The sequence below is a fragment of the Lactuca saligna genome, chromosome 5, assembly GCF_052625555.1.
Source record: "Lactuca saligna cultivar CGN05327 chromosome 5, ASM5262555v1, whole genome shotgun sequence".
In the NCBI taxonomy this organism is placed as follows: Eukaryota; Viridiplantae; Streptophyta; class Magnoliopsida; order Asterales; family Asteraceae; genus Lactuca; species Lactuca saligna.
In genome coordinates, this window is record NC_136421.1 from 222,250,797 (window position 1) to 222,268,083 (window position 17,287).

Here is a 17,287-nt window from a genome sequence, read left to right on the forward strand (position 1 = left end):
GCCATATGAGATGAACAATGACCTTCTAGAAAAGTACCACAAGAGAGATCATCAAGAGACATATGAAGTGGTCAAGTCCCTCATGGCTTGTAAGATGAAAGAGGGTGAGTTTATATGAAACCACATACAGAGAATGCAAAGATACATGGAACGCCTTATCAGGCTCAATGTGGACTTTGACGAGGATTTGGCCATTGACATGTTCTTGAACTCCTTGCCAAGTTGTTATGATCAGTTTATATTGGCTTATCATTTGAATAACACTGAAACCACATTAGCCTAACTCCACAACTTGCTACAGATTGCTAAGTCAGGGATAAAGGGAAATAATCCAACCCACTCTACTAATGCTCATGTTCTCGCCATTGGTAAAGGAAAAGGGAAGAAGAGGAAGGCTGCTCCTAAAGCTAACTAGAAGAACAAGGCCCAAGTTGGGTCATCTAGCAATGGCCCAAAGGCAAGGCCCAATTTAAGTATTCGAGTTGTTAGTGACCCCAAAGAGTCCACTTGTTATTATTGCAATGATAATGGTCATTAGAAGAGGAGTTGCCCCAAGTACCTGCAATACATCAAGGATGGCAAGGTGAATCCATCGTCACAGGTATATACACTATTCCAACTAATAACTCACAACCTACTTATTCTTGGAAGTGAAGAGGTGGAGTATGGGAGGATGATTCTAATCATGGGAAATAGGTGATCTTCTCCTGTTACCAAGATTGGGACTTATCGTCTTGTGCTTAGTAATGAAGTTAGTTTAGATTTGACTAATTGTTGTTATTCGTCATAAATTACACAAAACATTGTTTCATTTCATGCTTGTTTAGATAATGTTTTTGTTACTCTTTTAATGATTTGAATGGTTTAATTCTGGTTTATAAGAATGGTGTTTTTATATCTGAACCTTTACCTTATAATGGTGTGTATGAAACTATGACTTGTGTTAATAGGTTAGGCAATAGTGCATTTCACATTGACATCTAATTGTTTAGACAAGGCATGCTTGTAGAATTATTGTCTTGTGCACATTAACAAGAAACACGTCACCCAACTCCAAAATGATGGATTTTTATAATCATTTGACCTAAGGCCAAATGATGAGTGTGCATCTTGTCTTTGGGCAAGATGACAAAATCACCTTTCACTGGATCTTGTAAAAGAGGGGAAGGCTTGTTGGATCTCATACACACAGTTGTGTATGGACCCTTTAAATCGACCACAAGAAATGTTAATCGTTTTTATGTAACATGTATAGATGATTATAATAGATATGGTTATACCCAATTGATCAAACATGAAGTCGAGAACCAATTAGGGATGAAGATAAAGATGCTCCGATCTGATAGAAGATGAGAATATCTTAGTGTCAAGTTCCACGACTACCTCAATGAATGTGGAATAGTTTCATAATTGACTCCTCCTAGGACACCACAACTTAATGGTGTAGATGAGAGGCACAATCGGACCTTGTTGGACATGGTTCATTCCATGATGAGTCGAGCCACTCTTCCCATTTTCTTCTAGGGGTACGCCTTAGAGACAGTCCCCCATATCCTCAATCTTGTCCCAACTAAATTTTTTTCCAAAACACCTCATGAAATGTGGATAGGGAAAGTTCCCTCGTTATCACATATCCATGCCTGGGGTTGTGAAGATTTCATTAGACGAGAGACTCATGATAAGCTAAAAGTCAGAAGTGAGAGATGTATTTTCATTGGCTACTCACAAAAGTCTTTTGGATACTTGTTCTACAAACCTATTGAAAATATGGCCTTTGTAGCACGAAGAGGAGTCTTTCACGACAGATAGCTCACTTGTAAAGAGGACAGTGGGAGCATAATTGAACTTGAAAAGATTCAAGGGTTAACCAATGAAGGAACCTTAGAAGACACTAGTTGTAACATCCCAAAATAAGATCCAAAAATGTCATTTTTGATTTAATATAACAATGTTTAAGACATCATCAAAAGACCCCAAACGTAAATTTTTTAATCAAAACATCACAATATTAGAGTAAACATCAAATGTGGAACAAAACGTGTGTGCAGTGGAATCACCCCAAGCACTTCCCTTTTGCACTAGAAATACCTGAAATATAAAACAGAAAACCGTAAGCACAAAGCTTAGTTAGTTCCCCAAAATACCATATACCATGCATACATAAATAAACACATAGTAGGCCCTGCTCGTCATCTGGCCCCGTCTAGCATCAAGCCACGCTCAGTAGATAGATTTTTCAGTCATCAAGCCCTATCCAACATCAGGCCCCTCCTGGTAAACATATAAAAATATAACAGATCCGCTAACACCAAAACCAAGTAGGTCGGCATCGATACCTTCGACCCATGGGTACAGTGAAGAAAACTCATCTTAATCGAAGAACCCAGAAACACTACGATGAGCACCCCATGCTACATTGCTTGCTCCCACAAATCCGCTAACACCAAAACCAAGTAGAATCTTAATCAGTAATTCAAAACCCCCATGTTTGGCCTAAAGTCAAACTTGGTCAAAAAGTCAACTGTAACGATTAAGGAAAGTCAAAGTCCACTCCTAGGTGTACTGACACCCACCTATTACTTAAGAGTCACAATTAACTTCATAGACACTCATCTTAGGATTATCCTCACTCTCGCAACAATGCTTGCTTTCGTGCATCCTTGTTGTACATAATACGGGGTCATATAGACTGTCGAATAATTGACCCTACCCTAAGTCCACAAGCAAACAAGAAATAGGAAATATGGCTAAGTCAATCATTCGAAGGCTATTTAGTCCCAACCGTATACAACTATACAACATACACTTAAAAATCATACAATCAAATAACATATATCAAGTTATTCTCTATTCCATAAGGCATCACAGAAATCAGACATTTCTATCAAACAGTTTTTAAAAGAATCTTTGCTTATCCACTAGGATGATTTACCAACAATTCACATATCAACAAGTTCAAAATAAGTGAAAATAACAAGTATGGGTATTTTGTGAACCACTCTCCTATTCGGGTGCTGACTGACTATAACAACCCAAAAATCAAGGGTAAAAATTTCATTTTTAATATAACCCAAACATAGATACCATTTATTCCAAACATTCCAAAACATTGTTAATTAAAACATTTATCAGAGTTCATCCCAAAATCATTCGTTACGGAAAACATGGGTGTGTGCGATTTGATCAAGCTGAGTCCTTCCTTTCCAAACCAATAATACTTGAAACCATAAACAAAATTGTAAGCACGAAGCTTAGTGAGTTCCCTAGAGCATACCCACACATAGTCCACATAATCACATAAACCATATATATCACATAAGCCATGCGTATAAACATATAAGGATGCCTTAGAAACCCATCGGGGTCTTACATCGGGTGCCCTGGAAACCCTCCATGATCTTAGCCCACTGTCATATAAAATCATGCATACAAACATATAAGGATGTCCTGGAAACCCTCCAGGTTCTTACATCGAGTGCCCTGGAAATCCTCCAGGGTCTTACATCGGGTGCCCTGGAAACCCTCCAAGGTCTTAGCCCAATGCCTCTGGAACCCACCCCTGAGGTTTTGACTAAGGAAGCGATGGAAACCCTCCAAGGTCTTACACCTGATTGCCTCGGGAACCCCCAGAGGTCTTTACCTAGGATGACATGGAAACCCTCCAAGGTCTTACACCTAAGTGCCTCGGGAACCCCCCGAGGTCTTCCATGCAAGTATCATAAAGACAGCTAGCATATCACATACCACATAATCAATTAGCATACAACATAGCACAAAATCAACTAGCATATCACATAATACATACTGGGCTGGCCTTGGTGCCTTCGACCCATTGGTATGGTGAGGATACTCACCACAATGCAGAAGCTTCCTTAAAGAAGTCCTTAGCCGCTGCACCGTTGACTTCCCGAGTTGTTAATACCAACCAATGTACCCGATTAGCAATTTGGTCCCATACAACTTGTAAAAAACATTTAGCTATCTATTTATTGTTTAAGGGTTATGATATTTTCTATTTATGAACTTTCTAAAAAAGTTCAATACATATCGATTGAAGGAAAACAAGTAACAAGCTGCACCGCTAGCCCTTTCTGGATGGCAAAACCAATTCTTTTGAAAACAACATTTGTGGATCTAGGAGATATGACATTATAATCCTTAACCCCCACATGGGGTAAATACAACCATTATGATCCAAAACTAAAGTCCTAACCCAAATCAAAAGCTCAACATTATAATGTGCACAAGTCCATTAATGACCCAATTTTCCAAATTGAACCCAAACCGCTACATGGTTCTTGCCAAGAGGCCCAAACATTCCCAACACACTCATAAATCCGCTGGTCCAAAAACCCATAATCATCAAAGCCTAATTGTGGCCCGCTTATGGCCTAATTTTCCAAATTAGGCCAAGACCTTCCCAATGGGCCTTACCATCAAGTCCAATAATTTTCCTTAGTCCATTCCATATTCCAATCGGCCAATAAGGCCTACAGAAACCTAGTCCAAGAAATGGCCCAACCCGAAGCCCAAAAATGTGAAGTCCCATATGTCTGAGTATGCAGGGCGTACCCAGCAGTACGTTGTGTGTACTCACTTAACGGCTTGTATGTTGCGCATACCAGCTTGTACGCCCAACATACTTCCCTTTTAATCCCACTTTTCCATTAAGAACTTAATGTATTAAGCCATAAGTCTAAACCACAGATATGAGTCCAAATAACGTCTAAACCCATAAACTCATTGATTTGGTGACTTAATGTGCCCCAAATGACCAATTAACATTCTACTTTCATGGAAATGACTCAAACTCAAACATCGATGGTCTTAAACTCTAAAGGTGCCAGCTTTATGGACCTTGAACCTCAAAAACACTAAGAGGGGAACTCAAAGCTTCTGGAATGAAATCAAGACCACTAAATCTCATACGTGGGACCAAAATTAACCAAAACCCATAAATGGTAGATCTAAGAGATGAATGACCAAGTTCAAAGCTTTATAACTTTATCAAGCTGAAAATAAGTCCTAAAAGCCAGATCCATAATCTCCTCCTTGATTCCCTTCTATGGAACAAGCACCATCTTCTTGAAAATGAGCCAAATACTCCATAAATGGACTCCATAAGCTCCAAAATGCCACCATGGATGATATATGACAATTTATAGGGTTTTAGAGGGTGGAGGTTGAATATATTAGGGTTAGGTTATGAGATAATGAGCTTAAATAGGGTCCAAGACCCTAAAATAGGGTTATGATTTGACTGGAGTACGTCCAGCGTGCTCCGAAGAACATTCGTGACCATCCTGGTCAGTACGCCCAACGTACTGCCTTTTTCACTAGTATACCCTACGTACGCTTTGTGTATGCCCGACGTACTCGGCTAAGCCAGAAAACCACAAAACCTCTGAAGTCCATAACTTCTTCGTTATAGACCCGATTCCAATGATTCTTATATCCATGGAAAGGTAACGAGAAGCCTTACACTTCTATCAACTCATACCTTTCACAAGACCTTCCGAACAAAAATCTATTTCCTACAAAAGCCTGAACTTACACTTTACTGAAATACCCCTAGGCTCCAAAACACAAACTGAACACCCAAATCACTTCTAATAAATTGCTCACACCCCAAATGGGAATCTTGCCTTTTCAAAAGCCCTAATCCTTATGATGGCCGATCTTCATGCCATAACCTCAGACTAGGAATAGATTCGAAACAGGATGTTACAATGACTGTACACAATGCATCGTCCTGTAAAAACCAAGGTTAATTCAAAGGTCCATGTTCCCGATTCAAAGACAACAATCAAACAAGAACATGATAAGAGATCGAGTCTATGTCTCTAACCGAACCCTTTCTTCACAACCAAAAATTTACATTTTTATTAAGGTAAAACTTCCAGAATAAAAATGTATTCTTAAGAAGACCATTTATTCCAGATTACATTTATCAAAAATTGGAGTAATGTAATAAATGCAGAATCCTCAATGCTACTAATAAGTGTGTACAGTCCTGCCTTTGCATTCACATGATCACCGGAAAAACTTGAAAACATAAACAACTTGGTAAGCATAAAGCTTAGTGAGTTTCGCCAAGATACCCCATACAACAAACATACTAGCACATATATCGGGTCTGCAATCATTGAATTGGATTACCCTGATGGATTGCTGCCTCAACCCAACCGCTCTACCCGGGCCTTCGTGCCTATGGCTTACAGCATGCCCGCACCTAGTATCTTGGCCGACCACACACAACAAGACTGCCACAACCTCATCTGTCACCATATGTAGACATAAAAACAATTAAGGATCAAGTAGGCACATAATACATGCAATTATCAATCATAAATATCACTAGCATCTACTAAACCCCTCACAGCACACTGCTCCGCTACCAGCTAACCTCCATGGAATGACCAGATGTGAGATAACCACCCGAACAGATGATCCTACTCTGGAGCCACAACCAAAAAAGGAAGATGCAAGAAAGCCTAGATCAAGATTTCTCAGGCTATCCTACATGACTACATACAACCCCTAGGCAACTCCACTAGACTAAAATCAGCTAACTGATATTCTAACCAGCATACCACTACTGCTACATCCTCTCATACAAGGATATATGTATGTATATATATATATATATATATATATATATATATATATATATATATATATATATATAACAGATCACTACAACACAAAAACATACTATACATAAGGATACATAACAAAAAATCCAAGTATTGCATAATTATATATACCCACCGGTGAGATAGACATCTGAACATGTGATGTTACGCTAGAGCCACAACCAAACAAAGGACAGGCAATAAAGCCTAGATCAAGAGTCGTTAGTCTATCCTATGTGACCACATACAGTCCCTATGTCATTCCACTACTAAATAATAACCAAAACTAGTGGACCAACATTGGTGCCTTCGACCCATGGGTACAATGAGGAAAACTCAACTTAACCAGAGAACCCAGAAACACTGCAACATGCTCCCTTTTTTACATTGCTTTCCCCTGCAAATCCACGAACACCAAAACCAAGTAGAATCTTAATCAATATTTCAAAACCCTCAGGTTTGACCCAAAGTCAAACTTGGTTAAAAAGTCAGCGGTCAACGGTCAAGGAAAGTCAAAGTCCACATCAAGTTCCGTACTCTATCTTTAAGCATGGCGTACGGGACCCAGACCTTGTACGCCCTACGTAATCAAGCTAGATTTACACACTTTATTAAGAACTTATTCCCTAAAGACCTTTCATCCAAACTTAGATCTTTTCCCAAATAACATCTGAAATCTTAAAGTTTCCAAATTTATAATTTTGCATGGCCAAAAAGTGCCCAAAAACAAAACTCTAACTTATCACAATGTCTTAAGTTCCATAACTCATGCATGGATGGAAAGAAAGAATTAAGATAGTATTCTTATGATTCCATGCCAACAAAAACGTCTGAAAATTCTTCTCATGAAGTCTGGAGTAGCTCATACTCAACTAGACCATGAATATGGGATAAAAAAGGACGTAAAGCTAGGAACTAACTTGATATAACCATTAATTCACCAAGTTCTAAACTTTATACCTCTTGGAGAATGCTTTAGATGTGCAAATACCAGATCTATAGTGCTTGAAGCTTTCCATGAAACACTACCAACTTCTTCTTCCTTCAAGAGCACCAAAAAAAACACACTTTTTAGCTCACAAGGCACAAATATAGGGTTAGCTTTCAAAGGAGTCATTTGGAGAGATGGTGGTTGAGAATGGAATGGTTTTATAGGGGTTAAGGTGTTTAAATACGGATCAAAACCCCGAATTTAGGGTTTTTACTTCAGTCGAGTACGCCATGTGTAACTCATTAAAGGCCCGTTATGTCATACGTAACTTCTAGTTACACCTTGGATAACACAAAAATCCCTAATTTCCACTTCAACTTCAAACGACCATAACTTCTTCGTTTAAACTCTGCTTTTGGCTTTCTATATATGCCGATAAAGGTAATGAAGAGCCACATAGTGTTATCTAGTTACATTGGACCAAAAGCGTATTAAACTAAAATCTTTACTTTATGCAAGAAATCCAATGTATAACTTTTCCATTTTCTATCCTTCAGTCTAACACCCTGAATTAAGAAATGACCAGAATCCGGGTGTTAAAATACTTGATTTGTAGCATTAAATACTTGATTTGAACGCATGGATTGTTATATTTTACTTATGTTGCTATCATTGAACATTGTATGTGTTATTGACATGTTATTGAAGCACTAAGAACTCATTATACAACGCTTGGGAGATGTCTTCTTCTTGGACGTACCATAAAAAGATTGTCTTCATGTTAATCCATATGAAAGAGATTAGAAAAGAACATTGTCTAATGAGTTCAACACTTAAATCTGGACAACTATGGGTGTTTCTTTTTTACTTAGTTAAATTTATAAAAAGTTCAACTTTGTAATTACATGTGATTCACATGTAAATTGCATATGAATTACATGTGATTCACATGTAACTCACATGTAAATCACATGTGATTCACATATGAATTACATGTGATTCACATGTAATTCACATATAAATTACATGTGAATCACATGTAAATCGCATATGAATCACATGTGATTCACATGTAAATCACATGTCATTCATATATGAATTACATGTGATTTACATGTAAATCACATGTGATTCATATGTGAATCACATGTAATTCATATATGAATTACATGTGATTCACATGTAATTCACATATGAATTATATTTGATTCACATGTAAATCACGTGTAATTCACATATGGGTTACATGTGATTCACATGTAAATCACATATGAATTACATGGGATTCACATGTAAATCACATATGAATTACATGGGATTCATATGTAATTCACATATAAATTACATGTGATTCACATGTAAATCACATATGTATTTTTGTGAGTGTTTTTGCATCAATCAATTTCTTTTTAATTTTCTTATAGATTTAGAAGAAATTGTGGTAAATAATGAAGAGCTGAATAAGGATAAATTGAAGAAAAATATAGAAATATTGACACGAACACCTCGTTTTTTAGTTCAATTTAAGGAGAGAAAAGAAAGGAAATTGGTGGAAGTGAATGGAAAGTAAAAGAAATTGGTGTTCTCGAGTTTCGTTAAAAGAAATAAGTGGACGGAAATGGAAAGATCACTTTTCCTCCTAACTTTCCGTCTGATTTGGAAGGATTTGGAGAGAAAGAACAAAATGTTTAATTTTCCTTCCACTTCTTTCCAACTCGGGAACACAAAAGACAAATTTATTTTCCTTTCTTTTCTATTCTTTTCTCTCGTTACTTTCTTTTCTCTTCTCTTCTTTTCTTTACTACAACTCGGGAACGGGGTGGAAGACATGAAAACGCTTTGAAATTTGTAGCATTTTTTTGTGTTTTATATTTTATTTTGTATCGAATAAAATACTTATTGTATTGTGTTTTATAGATTAGTAAATAAAATGAGTTTTCTTATTATTTCTTTATAAATATTATATTATAAGAAATATGCATATATGCATTTGAAAAAATATGCATATATACACCTAAAATATTGATTTTTTTGGTTAAAAAAGTTAGAGTTTTTTTTTAAATGTTCTAGTTTTTTTTTTTTTTTAATTTATTGATTTTTAATTATTTACTTTTTAAAAAATACAGTTTATTTTTTAATGCAGTTTGTTTATTTCTTTTGGAAAAAAATATAGTTTTTTTTAATATTGAAGTTTTATTTTAATATTTTTTTTTCAATTTTTTTAAAAAATTCATGTTTTCTGAAAAAAGTAAAAATCTTCATTTTTTTAAAAAATCGAAAATTATTTTAAAAAAAAATCAGAAATTTGGTTTAATATGTTAATTTTTAGAGCATTTTATTAATATTTCCAACAATAAAAAAAATTAAATATTAAGTGAGATCGATAATATGACAATCATTCCCTTAATGAATTAATTTTGATCTAACGTTCCACCTTTAGTTCTCGGATTCTTGGGAAACTATGAGTTCTCAACGGATCTCTCTCTCTCTCTCTCTCTCTCTCTCTCACACACACAGATATATATATATATATATATATATATATATATATATATATATATATCTTTACTATCTTATAAAAGAAAATCTCATTATTTCTAAAAATAGATTAAATATAATAATATTATTTTTTTTAAAACGTTCAAATCATTAAGCTAATAGTACAAGTAGTCATCAATAAAATAATATTAAATTTTAACATGTGTTTTGAATCCTAATATTTCTCAACAAATTCTATCTTCTTCCCTGAATTTCGGATAATTCAAAATTTGAAACCATCAGAAAATACATGTTGATTCAAATATCCCTCCTGCAGATGACTCTTTCTTAACAACTTTTTATTTTAATCCTTACTTGTAATTGATTTCATCATTTTTAACTTTTTGTATTTTTATCTTATAAATATATTGGGTGAAGGCTTTATTATATCAGATTTGTTCCTAAAAAGGTTTTTACTATGTTTCTTTAATGTGTTAGCTTTCAGGTTCAAAGAACTCAACCAAGAGGGACAGTTAGAGCATTGTATTATCATTAGTTTGTATATTTTGGTATCTTACTTTTGCAATAAAGAACAGTTAAACATAAGATTTGACATGATTAAGGTAGTTTGTATATTTTTCATCTTGTTTAGTCTAAAAATGAAACCTTTTTCATCATTGGTCCTTATAATATCAAGTTTCATCACATGGACTTCCTGATTACAGTGATTATTGTCCTTATTATAAGGTTCTATATAGATTTTGTTCAATATTTTAAGGTTTCGAGAACCTAAATCAGTATGAATCCTTGAATTACATACCATCGTTGAAAATGTTTTAATTTGTGACCAAACTTGGTTTAAGATCACAATGAACAAGTTGACACTTGAGTATTTTGGCCTTCTCAAAGGCCTATTTATCGACTTTTGAATCACAACACTTGATATTCTAAAGGTTTATTTTTATAAACTATTATTTATATATTTTAGCATTTTACTTAGTAGGAAATTAAATTAATAAAGGAATTAAGGAAAACGAAAAAAAAAAAAAAAAAAAAAAAAAAAAGGACGATAAACAGTACAAGTGGTTTGGGTATGTATAAATGAAAGTAATAACCATTTAGGGGGTGTTTGGCAAAAAAGCTTATTGCTTATTAGTTTATTAGCTTATAAGTTAATAAGTAAGTGTAGGATAACTTATGGAAAAATGATGTATTAGAGGTTCTCCACCGGAATAAGTTATTTTAATCCAAACACTTTTTTAACTTATAGTGATGTGGAACCTAATAAGTTGTTTTAAAAAAGCTTAGCCAAACACCCCCTTAATATGGTATGGTAATGCTCTTGAAAAATAGATATCATTTAATATTCATTTTGTCGAAGTGAACGCAAAATGGTTTTAACTCTAAAGAGATCAAATTATTCGCCGTCCGCCGCTTTGCGCGGGTAGACGGCTAGTATGTGTATATATATATATATATATATATATATATATATATATATATATATATATATATATATATATATATATGCTTAGATTATTTTGTTTTTACTAACTATTGTATGCCAAAATTCACAGATCTAGACCAACGGATGCAATTAATCAATGGATATTATTTGAGAGTGTATGATACTACAATGGGATAACATGTACCATATAATCACAAAAATTTTAACAAAAGGGTATTTTGGACAATTAACTACATTTATAAAATGAAATTTTCGGATTTTTAGGGATAATTAATTCTCTTAATTTTAAAAAACTATTTTTTTTAATTAAATCAATTTTAATTTTAACGTAATTTGTAAACATAACCGATTTTATTCTGTCAAAATATTTTTTTTGTTAGAATTATGTTCTTTCTGAATTTTATTCTATTAGAATATTATTGAAGAATAACAAAATTCCCGAATCTGAGGTTGAAAAATAACAATAATTCTGATATATTCTTATACATCCGAATTTAAATACAAATTCATATACATAAATATATATATATATATATATATATATATATATATATATATATATATATATATATTCTTACAGACCAAAAGTTTTATACATTTTAATATAATTATACATATATTCTAAAAGAATATCAACAAAAATAAATAAAATTCTTAAAAAATAACAACATTATTAAATTGTGAGTATGATCAAATTTTATTCATTCTTCAAGTTATTCATATTAGGTCTTCAACGCATTCTTCCAGTCATTCATATCACAAATACAACAAAAACTAATAATGGTTAAAAACATGTTACTTGCAATTAACTATCACTTTATATATTTTGGTAGAATACATAGAATATGACAGAATAAATAGAATACATTCTGGAAAAAATACGTGGATTTTATTCTTGCAGAATACATTTTGACAGAATCTATACAATAAATTCAAAAATATCATATTTACTGCTAATATAATTTTAGATTCCAAATATACCGAGGGACAATATAAATTGGAATTCAAAATCACAAATTGAACCGAAATAATACACAAACAAATTAATTACCTTTTTAAACAATTACATAAAACATGTGTTGCTAGTAATTCTGGCAGAATGCATACCACAAGATTAAATTCTTTAGATTTTTTTTCAGGCATTTCAACGAACACTTGTTACGCATTATCATCAAACAAACCAAAATACATCTAAAATAATTAATGAAGTTAGAATAAGAATGTGGGTGCTAGGTGTGTATCAACAAAGACTATAATATAATTAAAGAATGTAATATAGAATTAAAGCATCAAAAGTAGATATAGTGATGGTATTTTCAAAAAGTATTATTTAAATCATCATCTAAAACATAGCAATATCAACAATACCATAAGCAACAATATTTACATTAATAGATAAAGGAACAAAACAATCATTAAATCAAGAATATAGCAATAATTTAATACTCATATTTAATTACTGTGATTTCAATCGTTTTTCTATAAAACGCATACCATCATATAACTTTATTTATGAGGCTTTCAATTGTTTTTCTATAATTCGCATTCCAAATTAATCTGTTTCATATGACTGTAATAGCAATATATGGAAGCATTCAATTTAAATAAATGAAAGACTAATCAAAAAGAAAAAAAAAAAAAAAAAAAACTTACAATTCAATTTGGTTTCCTGTAAATCAAAATTGGAAAAATAAATAACAACGATTTTGGAAATCAGAATTGAAAAACTTACATCTGTAAATCTGCATTTTCCAGAATCAATATGGAAATGTTGTAAACACCCCCAAAACGTTATGCAATTTACTTTCTTTTTTATATAAAAGTGGAATAGGTGAAAAGTGAACATTACAATCTATAAATTTTAGTTTGTAAATAGTAGAATCAACTTATTGAGAGACCAATTTGACAATTCCTAGGAAAAAAAACTTACGTGAAGGTGAAGTTATGTGTCGCCGTTGAAGCCACAAATAGGTGGTGGCTAGAAAGCAGAAACATGAGGAGTGGAGGTGTGGGGACCTTTGATAGAGCAGTAATGGTGGGGATCGTATTCATAAACATCAAAAGTGAATAATCAGAAATCGATTAGCATTTTATTCTCAAAAGAAATTCGATTGAAAAAATCGAAAATTGAATTTAAAATTAGAATTGAGTTGAAAACATCCTAGGGCCAAAATGTTGGTGTACGGTAGCGGCTATGGAGATATTTCGAAAATGGATGATTGATCCGACAATGGAGGGGGAGGAGGAAGAAGAGGCAGTGTCGCAACGGCGAGATACTGAAAGGCGTTGATGGTTCATAGGTTTTAAAACTGATTTCACAAATTTAAATAGAAATTAAATAAAGTTGAATAAATATATATTAACATAAATATAGGTACAAAATCAAATTAAGTTACCAAGATTATAGGATTGTATATTAAATTCAATTAATTGATTTTATAAGCTATTTACCAAATTACCCTTATTGATTTAAAATATTATTTAATATTTTGCTAATTTGTGATTGGTGCATACATACACACAATAGTTGTAAGAAACATTTGAATCTCTCTCTCTCTCTCTCTCTCTCTCTCTCTCTCTCTTTATCTTTACTATCTTATAAAAGAAATCTAACTATTTCTAAAAATAGATTGATTATAATAATAATATTTTTTTAAGACGTCCAAATGATGAAGCTGATAGTACAAGTAATCATTAATAAATTAATATTAAATTTTAACCATATTTTGAATTCAAATATTTATCATCAAATCTCCTTATATTTCTCAACAATTTGATATGGTTTCCTCAAATCTCGGATTCATTCAAATTTTGAACCCTTTTAGATATCCTTAAATTTAGCATGTGGATTCAAATATCCCTCCAATCGCATATACCTCTTTACTCCCTCCTCTACTATAAAGTCCACCGTCCAGGAACAAAAAATGACTTCATTTCCCAAATAACACCATAGTTTGATTATTTTGTCTTCGACGTGTACTTTCTTTTGTAACATAACATTTTTGTAGAGGAAACATATCACTAAAAGAATTTACACGCCCCGCCGCTTTGCGCGGGTACACTGCTAGTATATATATATATATATATATATATATATATATATATATATATATATATATATATATATATATATATATATATATATATATATATTAACCGTAGACCCACGCAAAGCGGCGACGAAAAATAGTTTCTCATTCGGCAACAAGTTCTATACGGAAACATGTTAGATTTCAAGTAACACAAAACATATGCATATTGTTATCGATCGGTTTTACGGCATCAAATCAATGTAACCCTCGGAATATAAAAGAAAATAAATATTTTGGTGTCTAGTGTACGTTTATAGTTCTTCATTTTAGAAATCAGGACACATCCATACGAAGTGACTTGCTTATACCTTTCTTTTATCTAGCATCCATCACAAGAATTTTATTCATAATGAAATATTTTATACTTTTATTTTTATATCTAAGCCTATATTTTAATACATTATTCCATGCATGATATTGACTTTCATAAAATAATAATTGGAGAAATACAAATATGAAGAAAAAAACAACAAAACTAACAAGTAATAACTAAATAAAGTAATAAATCAAATAATATGTATCTAACAAAAGGTATTATTGGAAAAATAATAAAAAAGAATAATAAATAACTACACCTTTCAATAAAAGATAAACTTTAGATATGCATTGCCTTGCTTGCGTCATCACTCCAACATAATTCGGCTTAACATTAGAGGGGGCAGTGATCCAATAGTCTCCATGTAGTATGGAGTTGAGGCTGGCCAACTTAGCCTCCTCAATGCCGTTTTCCAGCCCATTCCCATCAGCCTAAAATACATAAATATCCCAAGAAATCTGAATCAACACCCCTTCCTTAAGCTCCCCTTTCGCCAACATAGCAAGATCCATACCCTTCCAAGAGAAAGCTATGTTAGAAGTAGTACTATGAGTCTATGATGATATCAGTAACATCTTCACTTCTACATGCAAAACAATATTATCTATTAACCAAATTAATTAAAAAATTAAATAAATGATTCACAAGAACATATGTTTTACAGATATGGATAAACATTCCTTGAGCTCTCTAACAATGACATGAAACATAATTCATGCTTATTAGTAATATAGCTCTAAAGTAAAAATTGGTTTCCAATTTCATTAATACCAACAACAAAGTGTTAAGTCAGCAAGTGTAAATCTAACATTTCCTTAGGTGGGATAGGTTTAGGTTGTTTTTAATATGATTATGAGTTATGGAAGCTTACATCCATTATAGTGATTAGAGAATCTGAAAGAAGAAGAGGTCCCACTGATGCAACATCACTTATTAAAGTCAATCTGGAAGCCAAATCCCCCCAAGGTCTCAACCTGCAGGTTTTATATTTTTAACATATTTATTACAACATAATTACTTTAAACTATTGATTTTTTTTTCAAATTATTAGGAAATAATTCAGTATGTGTGTTTATAAAAATCACCTATGCAACAACAAAGTCCACAGAATCAGCAATAAATGGTTCATGTGGACCATTTGGGATTCCTGTTATGACATACTGTTTCAACAGGAAAGAAGGGGTCTAACTAACAATGTTACATAAGGTTAAAATAGTCATTTACTCACAGTTCATTCAATCCAAAAAAAGACTTTTGTGTATAATTGTATATAGAAAGTGTCATTTTTTATGATACGTACACACGGGCCCAAGGCATTGCAGCTAAGAAATATTTTGTATCCAAAAATGCATTTGAAAGGATCAAAGACTTTACTCTTCTTGGCCTATGTTGAGCAAAAAGTAGTGCTAAAAATCCACCAAGTGATGTTCTATAAAGATGTCTATCAAAAAAAAAGATTCATTAGATAAATAAATAACAATAACATCAAAAATGGAATCAGATAATCTTATATGGTGGACATCAATAACATCTAAAAACTTCTCAAATGCTTGAACCCATTCTTGATTGTTCCAAACACGAGGAATATCAACAGAAATCACTCGATACCCCTGAAAAAGAAACAAAACAAAAAAAAAAAGATTTCTGAAAACTTTGTTATGAAAAAGAATCCTTCAACTTGGTTTTTGTCTTTAACAATGTTAAAGTTGTTGTTACCTTCATGGAGAGTGCCATGATTTGTTTGTAGTAAACATATGTTGTTCCAGCAGTTCCAGGATTCATAATATCTCCATTATTTTGTGCAAATCTGTAAAATTTATGTCAAAATTAATGTCCATAGATGTTATTCTTATATCAATTTGGATGTAAAATCTAATATCAACATTTTTTCTGTTTATAGAACTTGCTATAAAGATTAATGCTTTATGCTTGTAAGTAATACACCAATCGGACAAATTAGCCAATTTAATCTCAAAAGTTGAAGTATAGCTCCAGTTTAATGTGAATTTCAATAATTTTAGGTTCATTGAGAGTAAACATCGAACGATTAATGCTGAATCGAAACTGTAAATAGGGTTTAGACATAATGAAAGTAACAATCGATACCAACTAAACCAGTGATTTATCGAATTGGGTAAGTCAATAGATGTATAATCAAGTGAAAGATCGACGAAATCTATGACCAGAAAAACTTACTGGGATCTTGCGGAGAGGGACTTGGGACTTGAAGTAGATGTGATCATCGGGCTCTGAAAACCCACCTTTCATTGCTAAATTTGACGATGATCGTGAAGAGGACGACTAAATTTGGTGGCCATTAACAGAGAGATTCATGTTATTAATTGTTGATCGTAGGTGGGTTGAGGT

At 32.8% G+C, this 17,287-nt stretch overlaps 1 pseudogene; it reads right to left on the reverse strand.

Annotated features, from left to right (window-relative positions):
* Window positions 1-15,079: 15,079 nt before the first annotated feature.
* LOC145046292 (uncharacterized) lies at window positions 15,080-17,287 on the reverse strand (annotated as a pseudogene).